Genomic DNA, 21,449 nt, shown 5'->3' on the forward strand with positions numbered 1-21,449 from the left:
ATGCAAGCTGTACACTCACTACTTTACATTGAAGCAAAGTGTAATTTCTGCTTTAAGTTTTCTGCTGCCAGAACAATCCCCTGTTCACAAGAAATGCCCAGCTGAAGCCTAATGAACTCCGCTCCAGGGGTGTTGATTGCCTTGGTCTCCCCCCCCACCTTTTCTGTGCTTCCTCCTGTGTACCTCCATGTCACTACTACCTCAGAGACACAAGAAGAAGTGAAAGGGAATCTCTCCAAAGTGGATGGAAATCCTCCTTCAGGACAGCTCTCATCAGGACAGCTGTGCCCTTGGAAGGATTTCCCTTTTATTCCAGTTCCAGTAATAGTAGAATTTGGGCATTTTCATTACTTTCTGTACCAGTGACAGTGTTCACCAAGACCAACCAAAAGAAAGACTCTCTCTAAGGGAGTCACAAAAAGTAATAAAAACCCAACAAAGGTTTCAACACTAAGCCACTCTATAAAAAAAAAAAAAAAAAAAAGTTCTGCTGGATATATTTAGATACACCTTAAATTAAACATTTCGAATATAAGTCCACTTTAAAGGGTAACTCCACTTTGGTTTAGAAAAACAGTCCCGACCCATCTGGATGATCAATATACAATGCAAGTATTTTAATAAAATAAACTGTAGAAGATTCCTACCTTTAGTTGCTGTTAAGCAAGGATATGCAATCAGCGGACCTCCAGCTGTTGCAGAACTACAAGTTCCATGAGGCATAGCAAGACTCTGACAGCCACAAGCATGACACCCAGAGGCAGAGGCATGATGGGTTTTGCAACAGCTGGAGGTCCGCTAATTGCATATCCCTGATATAAAGAAATAGTTGTTTATTTCACCAGATTGATTGCATACTGAATATGAATGGGATTCTCTGGTTCATTAAAATCTGTTGGTGCACTTTCAGTGTTCTAATGAGAAAAGCTGCAGTGTCTGCATCCCTTTAGAAGTATTTGAAGTTATTGTAAATGCTTGTTTTTTTTAAAAATTAAAATAACAAACATGTCATACATACTGTACCTGCTCTGTGCAATGGTTTTGCACAGATCAGCCCCCTTCCTCCTCTTGTTGAGTCCTCACCGGTGCTCCTGGCTGTTCCCCCTTGTCAAGTGCCTTGCTATGGGGGCACTCATGCATGCTCACTCCAGCCATGCTTCCTCCTCATTGCCTGTGATTGACAGCAGCAGGAACTGATGGCTCCCATCCTGTCTCTGAGCCAATGAGGAGGGAGGAATAAGGGGGGGGGGGGGGGTTGATGCAGAAGGTTTTTCACCTTAATGGAGAGAATGCATTAAGGTAAAAAAAAACTTATGTTACTAGAACCACGTTAACCCTTTAGGAGCATCTCATCAAAACTAAAATTCCTATTACAGGGGATGCCTAAAACTTGACTATCTTGCTGCAGATGGAGCCAATCACACAAGCAGAAAATTACATTTTGGAGGTGTTCTGTAAACCATAGTTGGACAATAAAAATAAAAGGTAATTTTTAATAACATTCAATTACAACATGGCTTGTGTAACAATTGTATATGCATTTTTTTTCCATCCATTTTTTTTCCCACAAAAGTTTAACTACCTTTTAGCTGAAATCTAGACAGATATAAAATACACTAAATAGTGCAGCTCTGTATTCATTAATAAAAATAGAAAAAAATCTGCACATTTAAAATTACACTAAAACATATAGTGACACAAAATAAAATTAATATAGCACCAAATAATCATTAATAAATAAGTGAATATTGTGATTATGTATATTCTGTGGTAAACAACCAGTCCTCAATTCAAGAAAAAGATGGAAGATGATATCTAAGTCCAGTGAAATAAATGAAAGTGATAACTTAATAAAAATTCTTCCGTGCAAACAAAACACCAATGCATGTGAACCTCCACCACACAATGTACCGTATTTATCGGCGTATAACACGCACCCTTTTCCCCTTAAAATGAGGGGAAAATCGCGGGTGCGTGTTATACGCCGATCCGGCGCGATTCCCTTGCAATTTTTGGGCTCTGGGCGGCTTTAAGCCACCTTTGGCCCTTCTCGCGGCTTTCGACCGCCTTCGGCCCTTTTTGCCGGTTTTCGAGAGCGGCCGAAAGGCTCAGAGTACGGCCGAAAGGCTCAGAGTACGGCCGAGGCGGCAGAAAAATGCAGAGTACGGCCGAGAGGCTCCGAGTATGGCCGAGGCGGCCGAAAGCCTCCAAGTACGGCCGAGGGGGCCGAAAACTGCCGAGAAGCGGCGAGAGAGGCCGAAAGCATCCGAGGCGGCCGAAAGCCGCCGAGAACTTCCAGGTGCCACCAAGATACGAAGGACATCTCGGCGGCGCCATTTTTAAAAACAAAAGCTGAGGGGACAACGATGCAAAAGGCTGCAATGACGGACAAACTGCATGACGGACAGGCTGCAATGACAAGGCTGCAATGACAAGGCTGCAATGGCAAGGCTGCAATGGCAAGGCTGCAATGACAAGGCTGCAATGACAAGGCTGCAATGACAAGGCTGCAATGATGGACAAGGCTGCAATGACAAGGCTGCATTGACAAGGCTGCAATGATGGACAAGGCTGCAATGATGGACAAGGCTGCAATGATGGACAAGGCTGCAATGACAAGGCTGCATTGACAAGGCTGCAATGATGGACAAGGCTGCAATGACAAGGCTGCAATGATGGACAGGCTGCAAATGACACTGACGAGGCTTCAGATGGACACTGATAAGGCTGCATTGATGGGCATTTAAATGTAAGTTTTTTTCCCTTAAATATCTCTCCTAAAAGTTTTTTTCCTTAAAATTCCCTCCTAAACTTGGGGTGCGTGTTATACGCCGGCACGTGGTATACCCCGATAAATACGGTATGCACTTACCAGAAGGCAAGCTGTGAAAAGCCTTGTATTGTAAGATCAGCATCCGGACATCAACCCGACAATGGCAGGAGTTGGCTGTTAGTGCACTGAGACCAAGCCAAGAGATCGCAATTCGATCGGCAAATCAGCACCCAACGATCACAATCTCAGTGGAAAAAGAGAGCTCACCATAGTGTGAATCAATAAAAACAATTTATTATAGCAACAAGTATTGCACTTACATTAATAAAACCAATAAAAGCTCATATGAGGAACGCCGGCCTGCTTGCAAACACTCATCCTAGACAGCAATGATGTCAGCACGTCTCCCTCCCGACGTACGTTTCGTCAAAGAGTGACTTAGTCATGTATTCATTAATGCATCATAAGATTTAATTTTTAAGTTAAGCAGTGTAAGTACTTGAATTGACAGGGTATCACCTTCTTGCAACAACTGCACAGCAGGGCTGGAGTGAAAGAGGAAGAAGCTGCAGAAGGGGCCAGTCACTTCATGTGCGATACTGTGTGTATAGGTAGAAGATGGCTCAAACCATGCATCACACCCCCATATTTAAATAAAAATTGTTCGAATTGAACAGGACTTATTAGGTGCACAAATAATATAACGCTATTAAAAGCCATTTATTAATTCCATTAAAACTGATTGAAAAAAACAATACATAAATTATGGTCCCCATTAATGCTAGCTAATCCAGTCAATTTGTATAAGGTTACAGATGTTAATAAGGCAAACCGATAATCACAGTATAGTATCATTCAACAGTGTTTGGTTCAATCAATATTTAATCTGGCTACAGATGTTACATTCTGTATATGTTTCACCATAAACACGGCTTCTTCAGGCATTATTGTAACATGGTAACTGAGTATAGAACAAATCAGACAATGAAAATCCATACATAATAAATGTAACAGAATAGAAAATACATTTGACAATAAATGTATTTTGGTTATTTACAGCGAACTCACCCCAAATAATTTATATAGAAATTGTTCCAATGGAACGGGACTTTTTAGGTGCACAGATAATAAACACTAATAAAAATTTACAAAATCATTTATTCATTCCTTTAAAATTGATTGGTAAAATCAATGCATTAGCTACCCAGTTTCCCCGAAAATAAGACCTAGCGTGATTGTCTTTGATGGCTGCAATATAAGCCCTACCCCCCCCCAAATAAGCCCTAATTAAAGTCCTTGTAGGTCATATTTTCAGGGTAGGGCTTATTTTCGGGGAAACAGGGTAGGGCTTATATTGCAGCCATCACTGACAATCACGCTAGGTCTTATTTTCGGGGAAACAGGGTATGGTCTCCTTTCATGTTTGCTAATCCAGTCAACTTGTACAACATTACAGATGTTGTTCGGTCAAACTGATAATCACAGTATGGTATCATTCAACAGTGCTACAGATATTACATTCTCTACATGTTTTGCCATAAACACGGCTTCTTCAGGCGTTATTGTAGCATGGTAACCGTGTACAGAACAAAGCTATGAGTAAGCACTGATTCCAGTGCGAAACACGTTAGCATTTTTGTACCCTTTTCCTTGCTGTGGATCATTTGATGTGATGTGACTCCCGATTTTTATTAAAAACACAGGATTTTAAGCCTTTTTCTGTTGTGCGGCTATCCTGTTGTGCGGTTTTTTGCCATTGCCTGCTGTGTACAGAACAAATCAGACAATGAAAATCCATACATAATAAATATCATTTATCAAGAGATGACTTATCACTGTGCTGCTTCTCTTTTCACTGTCCAGTCACAGGCTGGGACAGGGTGACCTGGGTTCAGAGGAAGTAGGCTGAATGATGCTGGTTATCAGACTGAGGACATCTCCGGATTGAAGTGAATTTTGCAGCAAAAGCATTTTTTTTTTCTTTTTATCTTTCAATGCACTTTTCTTTTTTATCTTGTCTTATATATTTTTTTATATTTTTTACTAGAGTTCTGCTTTAAAAGTCTGGGGACTGATGGCTACACTAAACAGTAAAAGTCTGATGTGATACCAGTAGCATTTTATTCTTATAACAAACTCTGAACTAGTTAATTCAGGAACTAGTGTCGTGCTTCATGTCTCTAGCCGTTCCTCAACAGCCAAAACCGTTCTGCAGCGAGCTGTGAAACGCCATCCAAGTTTTCACGTTTGAAAAGTTTGTACAACCTGCCAAAATAACAATCTCATTCAGTTCGCGCCATTTTAAAACTGCTGTGGCCTTTGGAAGCGCTTCCAGCTCCCCCCCCTCCCCTTCTCTGTGTTTATGCATGCAATGGCTCTAAAGTCCAAAGGGGATACGTTGTACAAATTCACAGCTCAGCCAATGGCCAAGTGTCATTTGCGGTAGGACATCATAAATGACATTACAGCCTTTCAGTGTCTGAGCTTCAAAAGAGAGGATAAAACGGTCCTTTTATTGAAAGAGGCCGAGCAACTGTGGCTGAGTGCTCGGCTTTGATGTGGTCAGGGAGAGCGCTGCTGTTGGTTCTAATGTAAGGCTCTCATTGTATTGCAATAACACAGCTGTCCCGCGCCCCTGCACACCTGCAGGACTTGCGCTTGTTGTAAAGCCGCTTGCTGGATGTACATGACCTGGTGTACATCAGGGGCTACGATGCCGAAATACAAACCAGACCCACAGTCCTGGAGACATTTTACAGCCTTGTAACACAGAACTGACATTAATATCTTAGTAAACCTCCGTAATTTATATTCTTATAGTGCATATTAGACAGTAATATTGCCCATAAATTTCTGGACGCATACGACATAAAACATGTGGCTTAGATATATAAAAAATATCCTGAAAAATATTTATCTACCGTGGACGCTGATAATATTGATTTATCTGGTGGAGCGGTGATATCCCACCTGTAAAAATATAAATGTTATATCTGGAAAATGTATGCGCAGAGTAGTGATGATTTATTTGTAAATAGGATTTATACCTTATACAGGACCGGATTTCCATCACCGGGCCTGTAGGCATTTAGCGCCTCACTAAACACCCCCTGCTGAGATGACCTCTTCAACACAGAACATTGATTATTTTATATGTCCAAACCTGGACCAAGGTATAAATAATCTAATAAGTTTGGGTTTAAAAAAACATTTGCTGATATAGTGTATATTTCCCATTATCAGAAGAAATATAATTATCACTTTTTATAGATACGAGTGAGCTTGGGTTCAATCCGAACCCAGAAGACATCTGTTAGTGCCAGGCCAATGAGATGCAGTTGGAGGATTCACTGCCGCTCCATGTATACAAAGGAGTGGGGATGCTTGTGACATCATTAATCCAATATAGGCATATGACTACAATAGGTCAATGTCATTGACCATGTGGCCATATTAGGTCAATAATGTTTCTGTCACCATGAGCATTTCTTTGATCCTAAAAAAACAGGAGCACCCCTGGATACACAGATTAAAATGTTGAGGGACTGGTATGATACCATGATGACCACTTTGGATTACATCTAATATTACCTTTTTAACTGAACAAAAATGAATTGGTCAAAAAACTATAATGTCACATAGTGATGATAAAATGAATAATAGATGGACTGAAAAGTAGATAAAATATACGATTTCCAAAACTGTATTATGCATATAGTGTATCATCTCCATATCGTAAAGCGGAGCTCCACTCAAAAGGGAAAGCTCTGCTTGTTTGCTTCCTCCCACCCCCTTCGCTGCCATATTTGGCACCTTTCGAGGGGGTACCCATTTTTGACAGGTACTCATCCCCACTTCCGGAATGACCTGGAAGTTCGACCTCCCTCCTCCTTCCACCGCTGCTGGGCCATTCAGAAAGCGCAGCGTGCTAAGCACATGCAGAGTAAGGAACTAGCTGTGAACCCGCAAGGCTTCACTTCCACATTCCCTTAGATGGAATGGCGGCAGTATCAACCGAGAGCTGATTGAAAAATCAGCTGGGGTGCCAACATCGTGGGATCCCTGGACAGGTAAGTGTCCTAATATTAAAAATCAGCAGTTACAGTATTTGTAGCTGCTGACTTTTAATTTTTGGAGGGGGGGGTGGAGCTCTGCTTAAAGGAGACCCAGGACAGCCAATAGGGGGGGACACAGATGCCAGGATCTAGCAAGGCCCCTGACTGTCACCCTGACCTGTTAGATGCTCCAGTGCTGGGTTTTCTCCTCCATACGAGATCACTGGTGTGCAGTCAGTCAACGGTCACTGGCGCCTAAGCCAATCCTTGGCCAGGTTCTGTTTTAAGGAGCCAGTAGACGTATTGCTCAGTTTTCGAGCAAAGGGATCACACACTAGCACCTTGTGTTTCCTAGTGACTTACTGAGAATGAGAATGATCTTCTGTGACCCCTTGCATGTTCCCACTTTTATTCTATTTCCAGCCACCCTGTGTGACTCTCTGTGTATCCCAGCCTGCAATCTGCAACCAGTGCCTATGTGTTCCCCTTTGTGTGTGCCAGCTAACAACTTGCAACCTGTATGATTCTCTGTGCACTCCAGTCTGTAAGTAGCTTACCTGCACATGTAACTTTCTTGTGCACCCTAGGCAGCACCCAGTCTTCCTTCATCTCAGTGACTGCTTGTGTACTCCAGTCAACAACATAAGTTCCAGTCCCTGTGCGATTTTTCTTTTTCTTTCTCAAATCTTTTATTTAAAGAGACATGGAAGCACGATACACAACATCAATTACATGAAAGAGGTACAATGGCATCGGATAAGGTAAAACAACATACAATGTCATAAACAAAGTTGTTAGATACAGGGATGGGGCGGGGGAGGGGTTGTGACGAATGCGCATCTCCCGGGTTGCAGTACAAACAGGAGGGGTCGGTAGATAGCGTCAGCAGGCTACTGACATTCATCCTGGCTATATTAGGATTGAACTATTCTACCGTGTCACTTTCAAAGAGGGACCGTTCCGGATCAGAGAAGGCAAACCTGTTCCAGAGTGTCCACATCTTACTGTAGCGTTCACGTTGATGGTGGGCTGTGAGGATAAGATCCTCAGTTTTGTTGAATTCCTCCACTTTTTTGAACCACAGGCCTATGGATGGAGGTGGTGTGGATTTCCAGCATAGGCTGCGTCGAGAAGATGGCGAATTATTGATTTTTTAATAAATTTTGCTTGGGATCGTCTGGGATGGGGTGCTCGGTAAACTTTTGGGCAACGTGCTGGATTGTCTTCCAGAACTGTTCCAGCTTAGGGCTGGTCCAGAAGATGTGGAGAATTGTTCCTCGGCACATCCAGCAGTGATCCGAGGACAAGGGGAAGAACTTTTGTAGTTTTGTGGGAGTATTGTACCATCTAGTGACCATTTTGAAGTTGGTATCCTGTACCTTTGTACATATGAAGGATTTAAAGTAAGAAAGTAAGTCCTTTTCCCATGTACTAAGGAATTGCGGGTGGTAGCCATCAATAATAAATAATAGTAATAAAGTAATAAACAATTGGTAGGAGGCCAATAGGGTATGAGGCATGGTGCCCTCCTCTGAACAGTAAGTCTTGAATGTGGTAAGAGTTTGGCAGAAACTGTCTGGGAAAGGTAAGGTCTTGAGAAAGTGGTTAATTTGGTGGGCCCTCCAGTGGTCCAATCAAAATGGTCCATCTGGATTTATGAGCTCGGATAGGGACGGCCACCTACTATGGGTGAGGAAATGAGAGACCTGGAAGCAACCAGATTTCTTTAAGGAGCGAAAGACAGGGTCTTTGAATCTGGAACAGAATCTGGAAGAGAATAATGGGTTTCCAAGTATCGGATAAAGTGGGGAGTGGGTTGATGTGAGAAAGGATCTAATAAAAGGGACAAGCAAATCCACGTAATTAGCCCCACCAGAGGGTGATTTTTTTATAACATTTGTCAGTGATTGGTGACACCAAGGTGCGCTGTCTAGTGGTATTGTGCATTGGGACTGTTCCAGGCGAGGCCACAATTTAGTGGTCTGATGGCGATTCCAGTCAATAAGTCTGGTCAGATGGGTTGCCTGTTGGTATTTATGTAAGTCTGGCACTGCTAGGCCACCATACATTTTTGGGTAGCGAGAGCTGTCGTCTGTTCAGTCTCTGGCTTTTATGTGCCTAGATAAAGTCGGAAAACATCGCCCTTACCTGATCAAAATAATTGGAGGGTATATGGATCAGCAGGGCTTGTAGGAAGTACAAGAATTTGGGGAGAATGCTCATCTTGAGGATGTGGCACCTGCTGAACCATGAATGAAGGCCTGTGTGCCACTTGTTAAGCAGTTCTCAAACGGTTTTCAGCAGCGGGGGGAAGTTCAGGGCAAATATTTGGGACCATTTAGGGGGGATGCAGGTTCCTAGATATTTCAAGACTATTCTTGTCCATTTGAATTTAAAACTAGCCTGGAGATGTGTGAGAAGGAACTGTGTTTTGCCTCCCCTTATCGCTTCGGACTTGCTAAAGTTACTCTTTTAGGTCAGTGTTGAGCAATGAGATCGCTCTGTAGCAGCCGCAAGAGGTGGGGTCCATGCCTTCCTTGGGGATCACTGCTATGTGTGCCGAGAGTGTATTACGAGGGAACGTTGTATTGGCTTCTAGGGCATTAAAGAATTTTTGCATGAATTTACCGAGGGTTGGCAGCAAAGTCTTGTAGTATGAAATGGTAAAACCACCAGGCCCCAAAGCTTTCCCCAATTTAGTGGTTCCTATCGCACTTTGAATCTCATCTAGTGTGATAGGCTCATCCAACAGTTTGCTTACTTCAGCAGACAGTTTTGACATTTGAGAGTTGACTAAGTAGTCTGCCACTTGGCTCTGTGAGGGAGGGTCTCTCTGAAGGTTATAAAGGGATGCATAGAACTCTTGGAATTCCTTCGCTATGGGTTTGGGAAGGGAAACTTTCTGACCTGAAGGTGACATTATATGAGGTATGTAGTTTGTGAACACCTGTTCTCTCTGGGATTTGGCCAGGAGTTTGCCGCATTTGTTGCCGGATTCATATGATATTTTCCAGCAAACCTGTATTGCCGCTTTGGCTTTAAAATGCAACAGGTCAACAATTTTTGTTACGTAGGATCAGGAGTTCTGTCTCTAAAGAGGGTGTTGGGCATGTTTGTGCCGGGCTTCCACTGAGTTTAAGTCGTCATAAAGGAAGGTCAGCTGTAAAGTGCGTTATTTTTTGATGCGTGACCCGTGCTTAAAAAGCACCCCGTGGATTACCACCTTGTATGCTTTCCACACAATGCCAATGTCGCTGCCTAGTGTGTCATTAGTCTAAAAATAGCAATCCAGTTCTTTGGTGATGTCCTTGAGCACCTCTTTGCTTGTAGTTGGGAGTGCGGGATTAGAAAATTGTCAATCCTAGAATATTGTTTATGTGGCAAGGAGTAGAAAGTGTAATCCTTATCAGAGGAGTGGAGAAGACACCAAGCATCTATTAGTTGTGCCTTGTGGTGATAGTACCCGGGATCTCCGCCTGGACCTCTGCAGGTGGGCAGGCTGATTGTTCTGATTCGTGGAGAGACCCGAGCGACCCAACGGTCGAGGGATGATCTGGAGCCAATTCTGTACCTGCACAGGGTCTGCATCAAGAAAGGTAAAGACAGCAGGTAGATCCGCTGTGGAGTGCAGGGTGAAGGATGCCTGGGCTTTTCATAACTTGACAGCGAGAGGATATCTCCATCTGTAGGTGCAATCATGTCACCTAGCCAAGTCTGGGACCAGCCGCAGTAGGGCTCTTCTCTGCAATGTTGTTCTTGAGAGGTCTGGAAGAATTTTAACAGTAGCTTCATCGAATTCTACCTCTCCATGCTCCCAAGCCCTGCGGAGGATAAACTTTTTATGAGAGGTGCTGTAGAGAACACTGCGTGGTCTGTCAGGATCTGACGATTTAGGCCCAAGGGCCCTGTGGACCCGGTCCACTTCTAATGATGGCGGTGGAGCTTCCATTAGCTTATGGAAGATGGCTGTGACCGTCGCTGCTAGGACCTCTGCTCCGGTAGCCTCCGGGAGGCAAGTTGTTACAGCGGCTGCAGTCCTCCAAATCCTTCAAGTGAAGCTGCAAATCCACGACACATGGCAGAATGGGTGGTCTGGAAGCGCTCCAGGGCTAACACTGTGTTCAAGGGAGGAACCCATTCGGTGGGTTTTCAATTCTTGCACGTCCCGTCTACGTGCCTCTTCTATGTGGAGGATAAATGCTTCAATGCCCAACTTTGTTGGGGAGGGCCTGCAGCATGGTGCGGAGGTCATCTTCCAGTTGGCCCAGATATTGTGAGGGCCCAGCCATGTCTGTGTGATTCTGAACCTGTTCCTGTGCCCTGAATCTGTGACCCGTGTTTCTGATCCTGTTTCCCTGTCCTGGTCCCTGTCCTGTCCCACCTGTTACCATCATCCCTGCCCTGCAGTCTGATCCGTCCATCCTCTCCCTGTCCTGTGCTCCTTACCCCATCTGCTGATCCCCCTGGGTATGACCGTGGCCTGGCTTGTGTCTCTGATTCTGGAACTGCCCTTTGTTTATCTACTGATCCTCTGTGCATGACCCTGGCCTGGCTATCATTTATGATCCTGGTATTTCCCATTTGTTGTACATATCTGTCTGTTGTTATTTGAGGGTCTCTGTCGGTTGGTATATTGCACTGTGTGGTTGTATTTATATTATTCACTTCCCTTAATACATCTTCATATTTCACTTATACATGTTTGGGTTTCCTCTGTTGCAGTCCACAGAGTTCTGGTTTTATCTGGTACGTGACTTGCCCCCTGTGTTTCTTATATGTTACAGCCAGCTACCAGTTACAGACACCTGTGTGATTCCCGAAGCATTCCTATCTGCATCCACTCACCCTACAATCATGTGTCTCCTGCACACTCCAGACTCTCACTGCTACAAAAGACTTCAGACTTTTTCCTATTACTCCTAATGAGCCCAGAACCCCACTACTGCAAGAGACTCATCCCCATATATCTGTACTATCTTTTGAGTAGCTGACTGCTCGGGTGAGTCAGAGTGGCACAATGTTGGCACTGTCAGCAATTATACCCAACCTCATCATCAGGAGCTTTGGTGAAAACCAGATGCCTCCCTAGACCTTGCCCCTTGGCCCTTCTAAGGGCTCTCACCTTCACTAATTGAGTGGGCATGCTGAGATCTATTTGTCTCCTCCATGGCTTTTGGAACTGTCTGCCCCAGCTGCTATAACCAAGTCCTGGTCAGCCTGTCTGCCCCTAGTGGGAACAGATTCCAAATCCAAGACAGTCATGAGTATCACTGTCCTATTGTATATGTGAAGCTGCTGGGTGGGAAATTCCCCATCTTAAATTTATTGGCCCAGCACTGAGAGCTGTCTTCTGAGTTTTACTGAACCCAAGTTCACCCCTATCTATGATGATTTTATTTCTACTGGTAAATAGAAAAAATACGCTATATGGCCAAATGTTTTTGGACACCTGACCAGCACACCTATATGAGCTTGTTGGACATCCCATTCTAAAACCATGGATATTAGTATGGAGGAGACCCCTTTTGGAGCTCTAACAGCCTCCATTTTTCTGGGAAGGCTTTCCACAAGATTTTTAAAGAGGAGGGCCGGTTTAAAAAAAAAAAATGTAAAAGTCAGCATCTGCAAACACTGTAGCTGCTGACTTTTAATAAGCACACTTACCTGTCCAGGGTGCCCGCGATGTCGGCCGCCTGAGGCTAACCCGTCCCTTGGTCTCGGGTCCCGGCGCCACCATTTTGGCTAAGGGAAACAGGCAGTGGAGCCTTGCGGCTTCACTGCCTGTTTCCTACTGCGCATGCTCGAGTCACGCAGCGCTTTGTGAATGGGGCGCGCTGTGTTCTGGGACACAGAGTTCCCAGAACACAGCGTGACCCATTACCCAGAAGACGCCACACGGAGGAGAGAAGACCAGAAGATCTCCACGGAGGAGGAAGAGGCAGACTAGGATGATGTGCCTAGCAACAGGCATTTCTGGTAAGTTAAAAAAAAATATTTGTTTTTCATTTTTTTTTCAGATTTTTTTCTAATTTTGTTATGTATTTTTTTTTTTTCAGGGTGGCCCTCCACTTTAAGTGTGACGAAAGGGATTTATGCTCATTCAGCCAGGAAGTATAAGTGAGATCAGGTACTGGTATTGGATGGCTCACAGTCGGCGTTTCAGTCAATCAAAAAGGTGTTCAGTAGGGTTGATATCAGGACTCTGAGCAGCTAACCCTTGACAGCAGAGCAGGGTTTTGACACACAGCGTATGTGTGGAGTTTTCATTTTTGCATCTTACAGGGGAACCTTTGCAAAGAAAAAAAAAAAAACACAGATTATAAGGCCCAACACTTTCCTATCCGCATTCTGTGTTGTGATGATGTAATATTTGCTGTGTCTGGAGTAGCTTTTTTGGTATATCCTGAACTGTGTAAATTCTTCACTTACTGTCCTCAGTGTTTCCTCCTTCAGCAATTTATATAAGATCAACCTGCTCCACCTCAATGATTGGAATACTGCATGCCTTGCTGAATGTACTGCCAGTCCTGTTTCCTGGAGTGCAGATGTTTATGTAACTCTTAAACACCTGTATTTGAGAAGTTAGTAGGTTCCTTCTAATTTTCAATATGTTTTCAGTAACTTGACACAGCCTTTCCATTGCCGTAGGACTTTTCAAAGCTCAGGTTTATTATGACACTGCAACAGTCCAGTGCCAACTAAAATTCTACTCTCACCCCTCTGAAGGTTGCAATCAAAGTTTGGATGCTTTCCCAAACCTTCTGAGTAAGACTGAGCTGTTTTTTTCTTTTTTTTGTAAAATCTGGATTGGTCTAGGAAAAACAGGTAGGGTGCACATTCGAAAAGTAACCAAGAATATTTTGAAAATATTATCACTAAAATACAATTGGTAATTTGCCTGGAAAATTATCCAATCAAGAAAGAGTAATGGCTTTATAGCTGTCTAAAATTATGATAAGGATGGAACTAAGCAGATATCAAAGACATTGAACATGACTTTAAATTAACATGCTGCAATCTCCCGTACAAAAGTACTTAGTGAGAGGAAAGAGCAGAACTTGGAGCCAATAAGATGACCTGCATGGAAAAGTGAAAAGAGTAAAAAGAGAGATGACCTTATTGTCTGCTGTTCTTTCACTGTCCAATCAGCAGGCTGCGGGTGGAAAGAGGATACAACTGTACTGCTACAGTCTAAGGCAGCTTTTCTCAACATTTTTACCCCAGAGGAACCCTTTAAATAATTTTTACACCTGAGTGGGAGGAATTTCCACCTTACATGGTCGTGTTCATAATATCTCACTTAGAAACAGATCATTGGTATTGTGCCACTGGGTCATACAGGGTGCATGGGCCGAGATCTATACAGGCATCGTCAAAGTCAATCAGCCACAGTGCAAGGAACTCCTAGCAACCTCTGGAGGAACCCTGGTTGAAAATGGCTGGTCTAAGATGATAGCAGTGTTAGGAGCATGAGATATGCTCATGCTCCTACTCTATAGCCCACTCTCTTTGCTTCCCATGGCCATCAGTGCCATGGCCCTCACATTGCATCCTCGTTGCTAGGCAAGTGGGTCAGCTCCATCTGCTAGGCTTTCTTAGTGTAGATTGGTCCTGCCTCCATCTTCTTCCCTTGATTGGCTGCAGTGCTATTGTCCTTTATTTCAGCATGAGAAGGTAATGCTCTGGGCTTGTGCTAGCATTTAGCTACCTAGCTCCTGAGCCTTGCCTAAGGGTAAGTACTTGTCTGCCTGGCTCTGCCAGTTGGATTCAACTGCTACTGGCCCTTTGCCTGGAATTAGGACTACTCTTTAGACTGCTGTCTGCTTTTGCCTGTGGACTGTTCTAGATTATGACTGCCTGCTGCCCACCCTGACCTCTGACTTTTTCAAGATTACAGTTGCCTGTTTCCCACCCTGACCTTGGAATGTTTCCTACCTATGTTGTGTTTGCCGCCCTCCCTGACCTTGGATTGCCTCTGAATAATGTTACTCTCTACTGCCTGCCAGATTACTATAAGCCTTTGTACGTTTGCACAGATATTCACTTGCAGCGCTACAGCCTGATCATCCTGAGTACCACAGGTTGTTTTTTTTTGCCTTTGGTTAGTCCCTATGCCATCAGGCCAGAGACTATAGCATGTTGTACTGAGACTTTGTGTGTACACACATGTCCGTCTTTAATATTGATTGGACCCTGGGCAAAACTTTTCTTGGGCCCTTGGGCCCCCCCATGCAGTTTTGCTCTCCACCTGCTCTGAGACATACAATAAATAGCAGCTAGACTCAAAATCAGTTTATTGAATCAGATCAGGCAGCTATTGTGATTGGTTGCCAGAGGTTACAGTGTATCATTACCACTCACTGACTGGTTTCTAGAGGTTACAGCACACATTACAGCTCACTGATTAGCTGCTAGCGGTTACAGCACATGATTTCTGCTTGTTGAGATTACTGTACAGTAATATTGCTCACTGATTCATTGCTAGAGGTTACAGCACATCATCTCCTCACTCCAGGAGTCATGCTATACATATGGATGCTGCCTTTATTTACATATCTATGCAGCTATTTACATATGAATTATGCTGCTATTTACATATGAATGCTGGTTATTTACATGTAAACACAGGGTCTGCAGGTGAGTCATCTGTACACAACAATAGGGCAGAGCTGGGCAGCATTAGTAGCAGCAATTCACACTGAGATATCAAGACACAGCAAGAAACAAGGAAATCTAAACTGGGATAGTTGGCAAGTGTGAGGCAGCTGCTTTGGGCCACACAACAATGACAGGGCCCAATGCAGATGCCCCTTTTGCCCTGCCTTAAAAACGGCCCTGTGTACACAGATAGCAAGCAATAGAACTGCAAGTTTGAAAATTACTTGCTAAGCTATTGCTAGACTTGCCAGACTTCACAAGTTTGTTGCACAATTTCAGCAAGTGCGCATTGCAGGACTCCAGATAAGCTTTCTTTGCAAACATTCTGCAAGTCTGCTGCAAGTTCTAGTTCAGTTATGTTGAGCAATAGTCAGCCCACCACAGGGGTCACTTTGAATTTGGAAAAGTGTCAACTAGAACTTGTGCTTCAAGTGCTCTGCAAGTATATAACTTGTCAGTGAAAATGAGGAGCGGCTTAACAAGACTTACAATTCAACACTGCCACAAATGTGTGGCAAGTTATCCTTGCTAATGATTGAACAATATATCAAGTATTGTGTGTAAATAATAAATATAGGCTGGAACTCAGATGTTAAGAAAAAAAAAACTCTCATCGGAAGGGCTGAATACAAGATCTTGTAATCAGCCCTTCGGATGAGAGTTTTTGGCTTTCCAGTCTGGCTGCTTAACATCTGAGTTCCATCCTCGCGGTTACCTGCACGATTCCCTGGATTCGTTCTTGGAGCCCTTTGGATTCCCTGGATCGTTTTGGAAATCTGCTGATTGGGCTATCCTCGCTTGATTGACTTGTTGTCGCTGACATTCGAGTCCACTATTTCCGGAAAGAGTGTATATCCCTTATCTCGAGTGGAGGACACACTGTCTCTGATGCTTTACATGCCTGCTGAGGCCTTTGTACCCCACTTCTGAGCAACAACTGGTGGACTCCATATATGTTTACCATAGGATTGTTTCACCTTTGGGACTTTCTGTGTTTCTACTCATTATATATGAGATTGATTTTTATCACAAAGTTTTTCATTATTTACACACAATACTTGATATATTGTTTAATGTTTATTGTTTTATATTTTTAGCACTACATTTTTCACTGATCTTTTGCATTGAAATTTGTCACATTCTTATGTAGCAGCTGTTCATTTTTCTTCACTAATTGAGTTAGCACAGTAATATCCTCTATCCACAAGTTATCCTTGCTAACTGGGTAGAAGAAACACCCACCAGCTATAGTTTCTGACCTAAGCATTGGGCAAGCATTACATAGAGGAAGTGTTGTCATCTGCCAGGCTGTCCTGGCAGATGACAGCAGCTCATTCACCTTTGTCTCCGTATTTCCTAAATTAGGGGCCTCCTATAAATCCCAAATTAGATCATATACCTTTATTTCTATTTATGGTCTGGTACCCTTACATGTTATGATCTCTAACTATTTTACAGCAAAAATGCCTTAACATACCTATTTTTTGCCCATTAAAAGTGCCGCTTTCAGTTCTCACACTCCAGTGCTTTATGCTGGCAGAAATGAGTAAAAGCCACACCCTTCTTCACAAATGTCTTCACATAGAGTTGTAGTGTTAAGGCTTAGAAGTGTGTCTGTCTTAAGGCCTGTACACAAGCTTTGATTTTCGGACGTCAATTGTGTTATGACAACTGATCGTCTGCAAATATTACCGTTAGTATGGTGCTTTCGACAGCCAATTTCATTTTTCCTCAGACATAAGCTTGATGTGCAGACTATATAATTGCCTATCTATTTTTTTATCTTAAGTTGGGTTCAAAAAATGTTAGGTTTCAGTCAAGAGTTTTTTTTAGCTTTGGATAGACACAGGCAAGAGCTTGACTTATGTCAGGCTTCTTTGCTGTCTGCTTCTTTGCAAACGTTATTTCTTTCTTACCTTCTGTCCAATAATGGGTAAACCAGAGAGGAAATCTACCCACCAACAACACAAACAGAAATATAAAAAAAAATGACTTGGGCTCAACCACTTCTCCACTCTATGCAGAGCAATAAAAAAGTGTTGTCTGAAGTCAGGCCTTCATGTGCTTACAAGTAACCCCAGAGTAAAGTTACTCATAAACATTATATGACTGGAAGGATGTCAATGATTGTGATGTCTATGAAGAGTTTTACACTATTACAAACATCACAGGGAAATCGTTCCTGGAGGAAAAGGTACACGGTTCTTGAGGAATCTTCTGGGGTTGTACTTTTGTGTCACCAATATATTGCTGGCAGCAGGGGTGTCTGTGTGTAGGCAAATTGAAATGCTTTTAGTTTGTTTCCAGCAGCCAGCCTTGGCTGGGGAAAGGGTTAAGCACTTTTGGCCTAATTCCCAGACTTTTTGATTTTGGCGGGCCCACCTGTGTTAAATAAATAGGAGGACTGCTAAGATTGGGTTACTCAGTGAACATTGGGAGTAGTATTGGAGTGGCTAACACTCATTGGGGACTGTGGTAGAGTCCTGCCGGTGAGAAGGCACGAGGAAACATGGACAACATCCAAGTCATGGGCAATACCTACATGTCTCTCACCTCACGGAGGTATGCCTGGGTCACTACATCATGTTAGTTAGGATTAGGGAAAGAACATTGTTTTTGCTGTATTATCATGTCGCTTTTCGACAGCACATTTATGTCGACCTTTCTAAGCCTGGTCTGAAGTTATTCAATGGGGTGCATGTTGGTTGTGTCCAGTGGCAGCTGGTGCTCAACATTTTTGGGGGAGCGCAAACATACTGAAAACATTTTGAAAAAAAAAAAAAAACATCAATTGCAGCCACTGTGCCATCAAACGCAACCACTGTGCCATCAAACGCGGCCACTGTGCCATAAAAAACAGCCACTGTGCCCATCAAATGCAGCCACTGTGTCATCAAATGCAGCTACTGTGCCAAACGCTGCCACTGTGTCCATCAAACTCTGCCACTGTGCCATCAAGTGCCATCAAATGCAACCACTGTGCCATCAAACGCAGCCACTGTGACATCAAACGCAGCTACTGTGCCAAACGCTACCACTGTGCCCACCAAACGCTGCCACTGTGCCCACCAAACACTGCCACTGTGGCATCAAATGCAGCCACTGTGCCATCAAACGCAGCTACTGTGCCAAAAGCTGCCACTGTGTTCATCAAATGCTGCCAGAATGCCCATCATATTCTGCCAGGGTTCCCAACTGCCTATCAAATGCTGCCTGTGTGCCCATTAAACGCTGCCAGTGTGCCCAACTGTTCATCAAATGCTGTGTATATAAAGTGAGAAAAAATCGCGCTATGCACAAACAACAAATAAATAATAGCTGCCAGCACCGCAGACTTACTGCAACAAACAAAATGGTGAAATAATTTATTAATATGCATAAATTAACACTATTATTGATTCTATGTTTCAGACAACACTATATCCAAATATACTAACAAAAAAATAAAAATAAATGATATACGTATATCCACCTCTCAAGTGGCGGTGGATTTCTGCAAAGCATTCACTGAAGTCACTTCTCAAGATATTGCACTTTGTCACCATATTGTTTCAATTATGGACTCTTAACACGTTCACCTTGGTGGATATACATATATCAATTTTTTTTTTTTTTTTTTGTATATTTGGATATAGTGTTGTCTAAAACATAGAATCATTAATAGTGTTAATTTATGCAGAGTTTTTTTTTCACTATTAAAGTTGATTATATTATTTACATTGGTAAAAGTTTATATAGATATTGCCATATATATATATATAATCTAAGCGCTGCACCTTTTTTATTATTTGTCCATCAAATGCTGCCAGTGTGCCCAACTGCCCATCATATGCGGCCAGTGTGCCCATCAAATGCTGCCAGTGTGCCCAGCTGCCCATCATATGCTTATCGAGAGATCGGCTTCGGGTGCCGACATCGCGGGCACGCTGGGCGGGTAAGTGTCCTTATTTTAAAAGTCAGCAGCTGCAGTATTTGTAGCTGCTGACTTTTAAAAACAAAAAACGGCGGAACGCGGAACTTGAGACTAAGGCATTTTAATTAACACGAGCAGATGTTAATTTACTTAAAGCGGGAGTCCGCGTTTTTTTTTTTTTTTTTTTTTTAAAGCCAGCAGCTACAAATACTGCAGCTGCTGACTTTTAAAATAGTGACACTTACCTGTCCAGCGCGCCCGCGATGTCGGCACCCGAAGCCGATCTCTCGATCGTCTCTCGGGTGCTGCCGCCGCCATCTTGGGTATGGGAATCAGGAAGTGGAGCCTTTCGGCTTCATTTCCCGGTTCCCTACTGCGCATGCGCGAGTCGCGCTGCGCAATGAGGATGGACCCGCTGCTTCTGGGATCTGTGTGTTTCCCAGCAGGCAGCAGGGGACTTTCGGAAAGGGGCGTAATCTACGCCTCTTTCCGCAGAGCTCTATCCAGGAAGTGGGTGCAGATACCTGTACTGTACAGGTACCTGCACCCCCCTCCCCCCTGAAAGGTGCCAATTGTGGCGCCGGAGGGGGGAGGATTCCAATCAGCAGAAGGTCCACTTTAGGGTGGACCTCCGCTTTAAGGAAAAAAGGATGTTTACTTTGCGAGGGGAGTTTCTACTACCAGGGAATTTTCTCCAGAGCTTAGTGAATGTGGTGAAGCGCTGCTAGTTTCCATCATTCAATCATGTGCAAGCAAGTACACTCTTTTTTTCTCGTTCAAAGTACAACTTCCCTTGCAAAGTGAGTAGCTTATTTGCCTTTAGTAAATCAACCCCTATATCTCTTATTGGCTAAATATTTTAGCCTCTCTACTGTCTTTTGTCTATGATTTACCATAGGCGATCCCTGAAAACTCACCCCTTCAGGGAAGTCTATCATGCCTCCAACTAATATTGTATCACTTCCATCAGCTCATCCCCCACAGTTTTAACCTTTTGTACCCTTTGCCCCACCCTCTTAGATTGTAAGCTCTTATGAGCAAGGCCCTCTTAACTCTTGTGTATTTTATTGTATTGTAACTTTACTGTTTCCCTCTTTATATTGTAAAGTGCTGCGTAAACTGTTGCCGCTATATAAATCCTGTACTGTAAAATATTAATAAATGTAAATCTTAGATATTTATATTGGCCAAGGGTTGCACCCTAATGTTTTTATGTTTTGTAAAACATTTAATTCGTTTTCAACATAGCTTAAGGACAAAAAACACAACAGCCAGGTATTCCAGCACACGCAGGTGCAGACTATCCGGAACCAATGCCCAGAACATAGTTACATAGTAGGTGAGGTTTAAAAAAGACAGAAGTCCAACCTATGTGTGTGATTATATGTCAGTATTACATTGTATATCCCTGTATGTTGTGGTCGTTCAGATGCCTAGCTAATAGTTTTTTTAAACTGTCGATCTCCCCCGCTGAGACCACCGCCCGTGGAAGAGAATTCCACATCCTTGCCGCTCTTAGAGCAAAGAACCCTCTACGTAGTTTAAGGTTAAGTCTCTTTTCTTCTAATTTTAATGATTGGCCACGTGTCATATTAAACTCCCTTCCACTAAAAAGTTTTATCCCTATTGTGGGGACACCAGTATGGTATTTGTAAATTGAAATCATATCCTCTCTCAAGCGTCTCTTCTCCAGAGAGAATAAGTTCAGTGCTCACAACCTTTACTCATAACTAATATCCTCCAGAGCCTTTATTAGCTTTGTACTCGCTCCATTTCCAGTACATCCTTCCTGAGGACTGGTGCACAGAACTGGACAGCATACTCCAGGTGTGGCCAGACCAGAGTCTTGTAGAGTGAGAGAATTATTGTTTTATCTCTAGAATTAATACCCTTTTTAATGCATGCCAATATTCTGTTTGCTTTGTTAGCAGCAGCTTGGCATTGCCATCATCTACTAGGACCCCCAGGTCCCATTCCATCCTAGATTCCCCCAGAGGTTCTCACCCTTGTAGCCAGTTTTCAATCCATGCACTCGTTTTTGAGGAACTGT

The sequence above is a fragment of the Lithobates pipiens genome, unplaced genomic scaffold (assembly GCF_037356315.1).
Source record: "Lithobates pipiens isolate NorthernLeopardFrog02 unplaced genomic scaffold, aLitPip1_a1.2 Scaffold_23, whole genome shotgun sequence".
NCBI lineage: Eukaryota > Metazoa > Chordata > Amphibia > Anura > Ranidae > Lithobates > Lithobates pipiens.